This window comes from Podarcis vaucheri (assembly GCF_965113315.1).
Source record: "Podarcis vaucheri genome assembly, chromosome: 1".
NCBI lineage: Eukaryota > Metazoa > Chordata > Lepidosauria > Squamata > Lacertidae > Podarcis > Podarcis vaucheri.
Window position 1 is genome coordinate 36580003 of NC_138759.1, and position 12592 is coordinate 36592594.

Here is a 12592-nt window from a genome sequence, read left to right on the forward strand (position 1 = left end):
ATAAGTGTGTGGAGGGAAGGAAGGACTATACACTGAATTCCCACGATACACTGTGTGACTGCACTGCTTTGGCTGTTCCCTCACCCACAAAGACTTACGCTGTGATCTGGCTCTAGTCATATCTGGTTATGCAATATTAATCAGGGCAGAATATAGATGAGGATGCACATTCAGATGTGCATACCAAAAGTAATGCAGGGCAGATGGATGACAGCCACATGTGGATACACATGTGATGCAAATCTGGATCTGGTTTTGCATCTTAATATTGTCCATCTGTACTGGATTACCTGCAAAGGAATGTGCATGCAGATGCTCTTCCAAATGGATGTCCACCTTCACATTCTGGCCAAAGAAGTCAGCTGTCTGCAACTGGACCGAGGCGAGAAAACATCAGCCTGGTTCCCCCAGCATCTGCCTCACTGAAAAAAGTTTAGCACAGTTTCACGAAGGATTATGAAAAAAACGCTCATAAGAGGCTTCCGTTGTGGACGGAACGAAAATATTTGTGAAACGTGCCCACTCTTTCAGCTCACCTTGTCGGGATTGTATAGTTTGTGAATCTTAGTTTATATTCATCATAATATTAATCCATAATAAATAGCATTATATATAACGCCCCCATTTTATTGTTTTATAGTTTGATTTTAATTATATATAGTGATTGCTTACAGCTTTAAGCAACAAATTTGAGTTGATTGACAATCAGTTATTACAAAACCATTTACAGTAAAACCCCAATAGAACAAATAGCTAAAGTAATCCATTACCTTCATCAATTCATATGAAATATTCTTAACTTTAATTCTTCTAGCATAGCATTTCCAGTCAATAAATTTTAGATGAGCCTTAAGGAGAAAAGTATATTTATTTGAAATTAAAACTGAGATTTTCAGTAAGTAAAGAGGTAAAACCTAAGGGTCTACTACCACAAGTTGGCAGGGTTGAATGAAAATGGATGGGGGTAGTTTTCATGAACATTATAATTCTTTGTAAAAAGTGCTTGCTCTTTCACTGATGGAGAGGGTTGTAAATTGTTTTAATTGATTTTAATATTGTATTTTTCTATATTGTTGCAAACTGCCCTAGTACCTTATGGCAAATGACAAGTAAAAAATCCAATATAATGTTGTTGTCGTTGTTGCTGCTGCTGTTGTTATTAAACAGGGGCAAAAGTGTTTCAGCACTGTTCCTTCCCTGGCATGCAAGTGAGAGAGGTGCTTTCTGGCTTTCAATTAATGAGCTGTGTGATGTCAGCCACATAGCCGAACATCATGTTTGCAATATGATCCCTGAATGGTTGGGATTATATTATCAGGTTGTTGAACTCCCCCCCCCCCTTAAAGGCAGTAGTGAGCAGATCAGCAAAACGAAACAAACAGTGGCAACTTGGTGTTGAACAAGTGGCAAATAAGGTGATGTAAGGAAGTGGCTTGTGAAGTTTTCCATGCCTCACAAAAGACCTCCCTTTTACAATAAAATGTTTGCTTGGGAACATTCAGCACAACCATATTATTAGCTTCCGTGTAAGGTAGAGAAAGATAATGTTTGCTAAGATTTCACTCACCCCTGTACTCTTTGAAAAGTGCCTCTAGTATAACTTCTGCCTAGATAGCCATCAAATACTGGCTGAATGGATCTCTGTTTAATGTCCTTTCCAAAGTATAGCACTTGTGAAAACATATTTACCCCTAGGCTGAAGTATAAAGACAGTGGAAATCAGCTAAGCTCAGGTAAGGGGATAGAATCCACAGTCTTTTAGCCTGTAGGCTAGACTGTCTTCACATTACTTAATCAGACAATACATTTTTGAGCTCTCTGTATTAACTCATGGTGAAAATGATTCACTGCCCCCGTCAGAGAACAACAACCCTTAACACTTCTTCTCACTGTTAAAGGAACTCATAGATTTATTCAGCTAATAGCATAAGGAGATACACTGAGAGGGAAAGGGTACCATTAAGAGGCACAATTTTTCTCACGTCTCTGACTTCATGAAATCATTCCTCAGGACCATCTGTATCTATTTCATTGCAGGAGCCAAACCAATGGATTCAAGTTCCAAGAAAGGAGATTCTGACTAAACATTAGGAAGAACTTTCTGATGGTAAGAGCTGTCTGACAGTGGAATGGTCTTCCTTGGAAGGTGGTGGATTTTCTTCCCTTGGAGGTTTTTTAAGGAGAGGTTGGATGGTCATCTGTCATGGATGTTTTAGTTGAGATTCCTGCATTGCAAATAGTTGGACTAGATTGTCAGCATTTTCTTTCTCCCGTTGCTGGATATGTGATTGTTACATCTCGTGTCTGTGTTTACTTTCCAGGCTTGGAAAGTGTGAGAACGGAAGTCAGTCCTATCTCTTCCGCTGTATTGTACTTTTGTACTTTTTACTTTCTCTCTCTCTCTTGGAGAAGATGTGAGAAGACGCCACAATTGCTTTGTCCTGTACATATTGCTTAATAAATTACTTAAAATGCCACACCTAAGCTCCACATCGTTTCTGCTATACAGTGGTACCTCGGGTTACATACGCTTCAGGTTACATACGCTTCAGGTTACAGACTCCACTAACCCAGAAATAGTGCTTCAGGTTAAGAACTTTGCTTCAGGATGAGAACAGAAATCGGGCTCTGGTGGCGCGGTGGCAACAGGAGGCCCCATTAGCTAAAGTGGTGCTTCAGGTTAAGAACAGTTTCAGGTTAAGTACGGACCTCCGGAACGAATTAAGTACTTAACCTGAGGTACCTCTGTACTCTGTTGATTGAGTGTGCACGTGTCTCTGGATATGTGTCGCTGGTGTGCACCGGGATTGAAGATTTATGTATGGCAGCTATCAGGGGATGATTAGCTGCTTGTGCTTAAAATTGTGCCCCCTCAGAGTTTGTGCGGCTCCACAAACCTCTGTGTGTGACAGAGCTCCTCAGACATGTCTGCTCTAGTCACTAGTAGAGTCTGACAGTGGCTGCCTGCGGAAACGTTTCCAGCAAAGAAGTTCCTTAACGGAAACGCGTCTCCTGGACTCACGACGTGGCAGCTTCCGGCGAAGAATGGGTCTCCCTACAGTTGCTTCTGACACCTCCCCGCTATTTTCGCTGGACGTGTCTCTCACCCCTTTCTCTCCCCCGCTGTTTCCTGCCTGGGCTGCTGCGTCTCTCTCAGCATTACTGAGATCCTCCTCCAGAGACCCCTCGCTCCCCCTGCTGGTCCCTGCTTTGGCTGCTGACTTTCTCCCAGTCTCTGGGAGCCCTACCAACTCCCTTTCCTCTGATGTCAGTTCCCTGACATCCACCTCCCCTCCAGGGCCCCCTTCCCCCCCGCCCCTACTCTCTCCTCTGGGCAGTGAGGAGCTGAAACCCCGAAAAGAATCCTCTTCATCTTCAGACGTCTCGAACATTTCCCTCCATCGGTTTTCGTTCTGGCTCGCTGAATCCTCCTCCGCCTCAGAATCAGAGAACCCCTCCAACTCTTCTTCTTCGTCGGTGGTGGCGAAGTATTCCCTCCGGAACCTCGCCACTGGCTGAGGTTTACGAGGGAATCTCTGATGAAAAGTTTCTATCAAAACCTCGTCATCTACATCCTCTGCCATGACCCAGGTGTTTTCCGACTCCGGCTCCCCTTCCCACATTACCAAATACTCTACTTGATCTCCTTTCCACCTGGAATCGAGAATCTCCGCTACATGGTAGCTGTGTTCTTTTTCCTCCACCTGTGGAACACTGGGTGCAGCTTCATGTGGTTCGGTAACCGGAGTCTGAAAGCCACTGGGTTGACCTGCTGCGTGACTTCAAATGGGCCCAGCCTTTTGGGTCTTAACTTCTTACAACCCCCTTTGAATGGTAACCCTTGGGTGGACAGCCACACCTGGTCCCCCACCCTAATGCTTTCCCCTTCCCTTCTGGTTTTGTCTGCCTGCCTCTTATATTCCTCCTTCGCCCTGTTTAAATTAAGTTGGAGCTGGCGATGGATCGCTTCCATTTCTTCAACGAACTGTTCTGCAGCTGGAACGCTCCAGTTCTCCCCTTCCCCCCCTGGGAAGGCTCGGGGATGACACCCGTGATTAGCCAAAAAGGGGCTCATCCCCGTGGACACGTTCTCTGCATTGTTGTAGGCAAATTCTGCCAACGCCAGCTTCTCCACCCAATCATTCTCTCTGTCATTCACATAACACCTCAAATATTGCTGGAGGACACCATTAGCTCTTTCCGCCTGCCCGTTGGTTTCTGGATGACGGGCAGTTGAGAAATTCACCTCTACATGCAATAAGCTCATGAGCTTCCTCCAGAACCTGGAAGTAAATTGTTTCCCTCGGTCAGAAACCACCCTCAAGGGGGCGCCATGCAGCCTAAACACATTTTCCACAAACAATTTAGCGGTTTCTTCCGCTGTGACCGCATGTGAGCAGGCTATAAAGTGGGCCATCTTGGTTAACAGGTCTACCACAACCATGATGGCTGTTTTCCCTCTGGACCTTGGCAGATCAGTCATGAAATCTATTGCCACTGCCTCCCATGGCCTTTCCGGCGTGGGTAGTGGTTCTAATAAACCTGCCGGTGCCCGCCTCTCCCCCTTGGCTCGTTGGCATTGGTCACACCCTCTCACATACTCCCGCACATCTTCCCTGACCTTGGGCCACCAGAATTCCCTGGTAACCAGCCACATGGTTTTGTGTTGCCCAAAATGCCCTGCTGTGGGGCTATCGTGCAGTTGTTTGAGTACCTTTTCCCTCAATTCCCCTTCAGGTATATATAACGCTCCCTTGTAGTACAACGCCCCGTTTCTCTCCTCAAAACCCCCGGGTTTGTCTCCCTCCCTCCTGAGACCCCTGAGTTTGTCCTGGGCGTATTCATCCTGCACCGTTCCCTCTACCAGTTCCCTTTGCCCCACCAATGCCGCCCCACACACCCAGCGGTCCTCGGGAATGACATGGGTCTCTTCGGGTGCTCCCTCCCCCTCCAAATATTCAGGTTTGCGTGAGAGAGCGTCCGCCCTAACGTTCTCTGGGCCTGGCACGTAACAAATCTCAAAGTTAAATTTGGAGAACTCCTGGGCCCATCTCAACTGCCGTTGGTTGAGCACTCGCGCAGTTCTCCAATACTCTAGATTCTTATGGTCCGTGCACACTTGCACCTTATGTTGTGCACCAATTAGCAGGTGCCTCCATCTCCGGAAAGCCTCATGAATCGCAAGAAGTTCCCGGTCGTACACCGTGTAGTTCCTCTCGGATTTGTTCAGCTTTCGCGAAAAGAAGGCACACGGTCGCCACTCTGACTCCTCCTTCCCCGGCTGCAGAAGAAGCACCGCCCCTATGGCTCTGTCAGAAGCGTCTGTTTCGACCCTCAGCTTTTTTTGTAAATCCACATGCAGAAGTTGTTCATCAGAGGCGAAGGCCCTTTTCAGTTCCTCAAACGCTCGCTCCGCCTCCCCCGTCCAAACAAACTTCTTTTTACTGCTGAGACAGTCCGTGATGGGCGCCGTCAGGTGGGCGAAGTTTCGGATGAACTTACGATAAAAGTTTCCAAACCCTAGGAACCTCTGCACATCCTTCTTGGTTTTGGGTGTTTTCCATTCCAGCACTGCTTGAACCTTGCCGGGGTCCATGGCCAACCCCTTGTCTGACAAGCGGTACCCCAGGAATTCCACCTCCTTGGTATGAAACTGACACTTCTCCAGTTTCACCCACAGCCTGTTGGCTTGCAGCCTGCTCAACACTTCTCTGACGTCTCTCACATGTTGCTCCTCATTCTCCGAATACACCAACACGTCATCTAAGAAGGCCACGCAATTCTTGTAGAGCAAAGGCCCCAGTACGTGGTTCATGAAGGCTTGAAAACACGCGGAGCCTGTTTGTAATCCAAAAGGCATAACGAGGTATTCAAATGCCCCCAAAGGGGTGAACATGGTGGTCTTCCATTCATCCCCTTTCCTTATACGTATCAGGTTGTACGCCCCCCTTAGGTCCAGCTTTGTAAAAATCTTTCCTTTCCGCACCCTGGTCAAAATATCATCAATCCTGGGCATAGGAAAAGCCGCCGGCTCTGTCACTGCATTTAACCGCCTGAAATCACATACAAGTCTCGGCTTGTCCGTGTGCTTTTTATCCACAAAAAACACTGGGCTACCCCCCGCTGCCTTGGACTCTCTGATGAAGCCTCTCTTCAGGTTCTTGTCAATGAACTCTCGCAACTGCTGCATTTCCCTGTCTGACATGGCATACAACTTGCCTACAGGAAGCTGTGCTCCAGGGAGTAAATTGATCTGGCAATCGAAGGGCCTATGCGGGGGTAGTTGGTCAGCTTCCTTCTCGCTGAACACGTCGCTGAGATCAGCATACTGTGGTGGCACCTTCCCCTTCTCCATTACTTCAGTCCCTGCCAGGGTGGCTTGGGCCCCTGCTGACCCCTTTTCCCCCCTGCAGTGTTCTAAGCAATGTGCTGAACCGAAGGAAACCACTCTTTGATGCCAGCCCACCAGCGGATCATGTAGGGCTAGCCAGCTCATTCCCAAAATAATGGGAGCGCCTCCCAAGGTGGCCACATTAAACGCTATCAGTTCTGTGTGCCTTGCCACCCTCATTATCATTGGAACGGTCTGCAAGCTGACTCCTCCTCCCAACAGTTCCCTGCCATCGATCGTGGTCACCTGCAGGGGGTTGCTTAAAGGGATAGTCTGTATCTGGTGTTCAGCAGCAAACTCCTTGCTCATAAAATTGCAGGAGCTGCCTGAGTCCAACAGCGCCTTTATTTTTAGGGGGTGTCCATTTTGCAGCTCTAGCGACACTTCAATCACTAGAGCAGGTCGAGGAGCTTCTGGCATGGGCACTTTCACTGCTCTTTGGCCTGGCTGCAGTACCCTGACGGTGGCAACCAGGCGTTGGCTTTTACATGCTCCATTTCTCCCTGCTCTCCCCCCTCAACAGCTCCCACCATCCCTTGCCATTCCTTCCTCTGGGGGCAGACTCTGGCAAAGTGGCCTGGCTGTTGGCAGAGATAGCATTTCCGGGCTCCTTTTCCCTCCTTCTTAGCCCCCTCACTGGGCTTTGAAACTGCGCGCGCGCGGGCTGTTCCGATTTCCATCGGCTCTGCCGGCGGGAAAGCTGGCTCAGGAATGTCTGGAATGCGGAACTCCTTCCAACGTTCCCCTCTCCCTTCCCGCCTCTCCAAGGCTCTTGCCTCCTGGCGCGCTCCAATGGTCAGCGCAGATTTGGTCAGCTGATCCATAGACACCGCCCTGGGGCTCCGGGACAGCTCGTCTTTCACAGCCGAAGAAAGACCTTCTTCAAATAGCATCTGAATGGGTGCCGCCGATAAATCCCACCCCAATCTGTGAATCAGCATGGTAAATTCAGTCCAGTACTCACGGACAGATCTGCTTCCCTGCTTGCAAGCCATTAGCTGTCTGCGCACCACCCCTTCCTCAATATCGCTGGAAAACATGATATCCATTGCACGAAAGAACTTCATAGTGTCCTTTAGGATATCATTGTGCGTTGCCATCAGGGGTCGAACCCAGTCTCGCGCCCCCCTCTCAAGATGCCCAATTACGAAAGCAACTCGCGATTCCTCATCAGGGAACTCATCAAACTGCACATTAAGGGCATATTGCATCTCTGTCCTAAAGGCATGGTAATCCTTGGGGTCCCCCCCAAACTTCTGCACCAATCCTGGTACCTTTCTGGGGAACTGAGTGGTTCTCCCCTTTTTGTCTGCATCCTGAGCCCTTCTCTCCTCGAGCCTCGCCGTCTGCAGCGCAAGTTGGACCTCCAGAGCTTGATACCTTTCTTCCAAGCTTGGACCAGCTCCAACCCCTGCCTCTCCGGTTCCGGCTGGGTTGCTCATGATGCTTTCTCCTGCACAGGCAGCGTACAGAGACTGTCAGACTGCTATCAGGGGATGATTAGCTGCTTGTGCTTAAAATTGTGCCCCCTCAGAGTTTGTGCGGCTCCACAAACCTCTGTGTGTGACAGAGCTCCTCAGACATGTCTGCTCTAGTCACTAGTAGAGTCTGACAGTGGCTGCCTGCGGAAACGTTTCCAGCAAAGAAGTTCCTTAACGGAAACGCGTCTCCTGGACTCACGACGTGGCAGCTTCCGGCGAAGAATGGGTCTCCCTACAGTTGCTTCTGACACCTCCCCGCTATTTTCGCTGGACGTGTCTCTCACCCCTTTCTCTCCCCCGCTGTTTCCTGCCTGGGCTGCTGCGTCTCTCTCAGCATTACTGAGATCCTCCTCCAGAGACCCCTCGCTCCCCCTGCTGGTCCCTGCTTTGGCTGCTGACTTTCTCCCAGTCTCTGGGAGCCCTACCAACTCCCTTTCCTCTGATGTCAGTTCCCTGACAGCAGCCTATGTCGGCAGTGTTGTTTTTGCCAATTTTCCTCAGAAAACGTCCAATTTCTTTGCAATTTTGCCATTATGTCAACCCTAACCTAGCATTCATTTATTTTTGTTATATTTTAATCCGGTGTTTTCCTCTCATCTTATTCTCACACAAACTCTGAGAGTTAATAAGGCTAGGAGACACTGGAGTGTATCCAGTGCTGTAGCTCCACTGATGCAATGAACTTCTGTGCATGCAATGGGGCTTCCACTTCCTCTCCTGCTCCCCCCACCCCACCCCAGCATGCCCTCAAAGCCACCTCTGAAGAGTTGTGGCTTCCTCTAGAGGGGAGTTGCATCTGCTAGTTGCATCAGCAGAACTGAGCACATGGAACATTGAATAAAACCCATTGTCTGGCTCAAGGTCATTCAGGGAGTTTCGTGAAGAGGGATTTGAACCTGGGCTGCCTCCACCAGCCCTAGTTGAACACTCCAAATACTGCAGTGTACTGGCTCATGACATGCACCCTCCTAGAATGCATTTGTTCTCTCATTATTTCTCCAAGAGAGTAGAGGACACAAAGTGTTTGGTGCTGAATTGAAAAATGAACCGTGTGGCATGGGAGTATCATGTTTGGCAACACACTTTGTTTCCATGGACTTGGCAGCCCTACAGCAATTGCAATTAGGGGCTATGTTGGTCTGTGTCTGGTTTCTGCTCCATCTTTCTTCTCTGGAGCAGTTGCAAAACTGATGCGCAGCCACTCCAGGGCTGCTCATGGGTATCCTGCCATATTCCATCCCTCAATCTCAGGAGGACGGTAACCTTCATCCACTTTCGTTTGCTCTCTATTTGTTTTACGAGGAAAGCAGCCAGAGTTGGCCCTACATTGAGCTACATAAAATATGGCAAATGAGATAGTTCTGAACTTTACCTGATAACATCAGTTTCTATTCATGTAGCTATTCCAGGGTACTTATGACTCATTGCAATTCTACAGAAGCCACGGGAAAAGGACATAATATTCTAATTTTGAGCACAAAAAGCCTATCCATCACAGAGATATATGAAACCAGAATTTTTGGAGGTCTTGGAGAAGCTGATTTACCAGAGTTTCATACTCTGGTAAATGACTTTCCTCCTCTTATTGTTTGGCAGTTGTCCAGACCACAAGTGTTCTCCTGCTATAGTCACTAGGAGGCAGAATACTGTTTCTGTGTTGTGTGTGCCGAAAAAGGAGGCAAACTCTGCTGTCTGACTTGCTGCTCAGCCTTTGAGTATGAGCAACTTCAGTTCCAAAGAGCTACCACTGGTCCATTGCAGTCTCTTTCCATGTTCCTAGGAGCCTCTGGACCCCAAGCTAAGAAGCACCAGGAAACTGATTTATTCTTTTCTTACTCTAGCTGTAGGGCTTAGGGCTGATCTGAAACTAAACTTTAACTTGGCAATGTTGCTTGTTGGTTACAAATCAACACACCTCTCCCCACCTTGGTTCAGCTGCTAATGGAGAGCAGAAATTCCCATGTTGTGCTGTCTAAACCCACAATTACCTTCGCTCAGTTTCTTCTGTGGCTTTTTATAGGCACAATGATCAAACCATTTTCCCTTTCCAGCACTATGCTGAGGAGCTGGAGTGTTGTGTTTAGACCCTCCAGATGTTGCTGCACTCAAATCCCATTATCTCCTAATCAATTACTATGCTGGCTGGGAATGATGGGAGCTGTGATCCGACAACATTGAAAGGGCACACATTTCTCCCTGTCCATACACTCCACCAAGCATGCATGTAACCACAGAGGTGTGATATTCAAGATCTTTGGACCAGTATCATGGTGCATCACACAGAAGGTGCATTATACTTGGAGGAATTAGGAGGAACCACTGAGTCCCAATCGGGGTTCAAAAGAAAGTTGCTTGTCACTGCAAACACCAATATGGCATTAAAATATAAAATGGTCCGTGCTATGTCTCAACAAAATGCAAGAAACTTGTTTTTATTGTTATAAACATCAAAATGGCATTAAAGAGTTTGAATCACCCGGACACAATGATTACAGAATAACAACATGGTTATTTCAAGTATGACATATGCAAGTTTCACATGCCCACTTTGCCTGGACCAACCACTGACACTTGGCTTGTTTCCTAGACAAAGAGAGTCAGGGGTGGGGAATCTTACTGTTGCCATATAAGAAATGGTGAATGGTGCTAGGGATATGGCAGGCTGCCAAGGAGGTGCAGGTGCATCAGGGAACGCTTGACTGAAAATAGCATGGGTTTGGACCACAGAAGGGCAGAAAAGACAGCAAAGTTGAATAAGCAAATGGAGGAGATAGAGGGAAGTTGAAAGATTGAAATGTGAACAGTTTCCTGTTCTGAGCAGTAAAGAATGAGTGTGTTTCCTGAATTTTGCAGTGACTTAGGAGTCTGAGGTCACGACCATTTAGTGGAAGCCTTGAAGAGATTAAGAACGAGTCTTTGGATGTAAACCACAAGCTACCTTTCAATATTTGCAGATGGTTCTCTATCCTAACATAAAACTAAAGAATTCCGAGGGGTAACCTGAGTTCCTTTGAACCCTCCCAATATGCTTCTCCAATGTTTGTTTGTTTGTTTCATGTATATTCTGCACCTCTTTCCAGATAGCTTTGAAGGACAATATATGGCTTCATGTCCCTTTAAAGTTCCTGATAAATTCAAGGAAAAACAACAAACATGGCAACAAGACCAGGTATTCAAGTAGAGTAGGAAAGGATTGGTCCTTGAGGACAGAAGTTTAAAAACTTGTGATCCTGAGTGGAGGAATTACCTGAAACAAAATGATGAACTAGGGTTGGTCAGGTGCTGAAGGAGGGAGGGGTTTGCCCTATCCAAGTGGACATGCTAAATAGCGTGAGATATGATTATACGTGTGTCCTGCCACAGAGCAAAGAGGGCCGTCTTAGGGAGCTCCAAGGTGAGGGTTGTGGGCCCATCAAGCAAAGCATCCCTGATCCAAATTGTATTTGGCAAGATAGCTAGGTGCAAAACACTGGTGGAGGATCCTGTTCTTGAGGAATGCAGTTAGGTTACCAGTGGAGGCAGTGCTCATTGGAAAAGAGGGCTAAATAGAGTTGTGTGCTTGTGCTGGCAAATAACAAAAAGATTAGGTGCAGAGCCAGGCATTATCATTTATCTGGAGTGTCTGGCCCCTTCCAGTCACTGAGGACGTTTGTTTCCTTATAATGAGGGCAGCTGGTGTAGGCCAAGGACTGCTTCCTCCCTACACTTCTCAAAGCCTCCCGATTTTCGCAGCCATCTGTAGAACGAAACCAAGGAGCCAAGGAGTTTGGGGATGAAACCAACCTGGGCAACTGGGTACCAAATCCACCTAGAGGAGCTTTCTACATAACACCTATCAAGTTGCAAATGGGTGTTTGGAACCAGTTTCTCTCTCCACAACTAAAGTGCCCACCTGCCCCCAAAATATCTAGAAATATACAGCACTGTATAAATGATATGACTGATTTATAAGTTCCTCTTAATGGGTTCATAATTCTCGCATACTTCAATAAATACAAATGGCGATCTGATTGAAACTAGACTTTTAAAAAAGAAAAAGAAAGAGAGGCTCAAACAGAATTCGGTTCTTGAAATTAATTACCTTCTCCTAAATATTGCAATTGGCTTCTCTTGGAGGAACACATTTTCGTCTTTGCAACAGAAGTGATAAATGAAGAACCTCATCAATCTACCTCTTTACCCTTGGAATGGAACTTCTCTCTATATGCATACAAATCTTTTTCTCTTCTTCATCTGCTTTTTGCTGCACAGAACAAAATATCATTATCAGGGGTGGGGGGAGGACAGATTTTGCATGGAATGCAGTCAAAGATCCAGGTGTTGAATGATTTTGGTTAAGGCCTATATGGTAAAATGCTGTTCCATTAAGCCAGGGATGGGGAACCTGCAGTCCTTCAGATATGTTTTTTTTTTTTTTTTAAAGAAAGCAGTAGTGACTGAAGAGGGTCTGGTGGGGGAAGGAGGATGTAAACTAATCGCTCTCCAATCCTTAAATGTGGATACTATTGTTGTTTGAATTGCTGCTCTATAAAGTTTCTGCAGTAGCAAAATGCAAAGAGAAAGAGAGGTGCTACACTCAGGGAGTGGGATAAACTGTGGCTCCTGAATTTTCCTTGAAGCAATAAGGCTTTGGTGGAATGTTAATATAAAATGTGCAGATGCTGCTGCTACTGTGCAGTTTATAATATAACAAATGGGTCCCTCCAACAAAATGTTGCAG

At 46.9% G+C, this 12592-nt stretch overlaps 1 long non-coding RNA gene across 1 annotated transcript in view; it reads left to right on the forward strand.

Moving 5' to 3' along the window:
• Positions 1–2035: 2035 nt before the first annotated feature.
• Positions 2036–12592, forward strand: part of LOC309527357 — a 67106-nt gene continuing 56549 nt past the window's right edge. Inside the window, exon 1 of the long non-coding RNA XR_014217198.1 lies at positions 2036–2107. This is a non-coding gene — a long non-coding RNA (uncharacterized lncRNA). The remainder of the gene's footprint in view (positions 2108–12592) is intronic.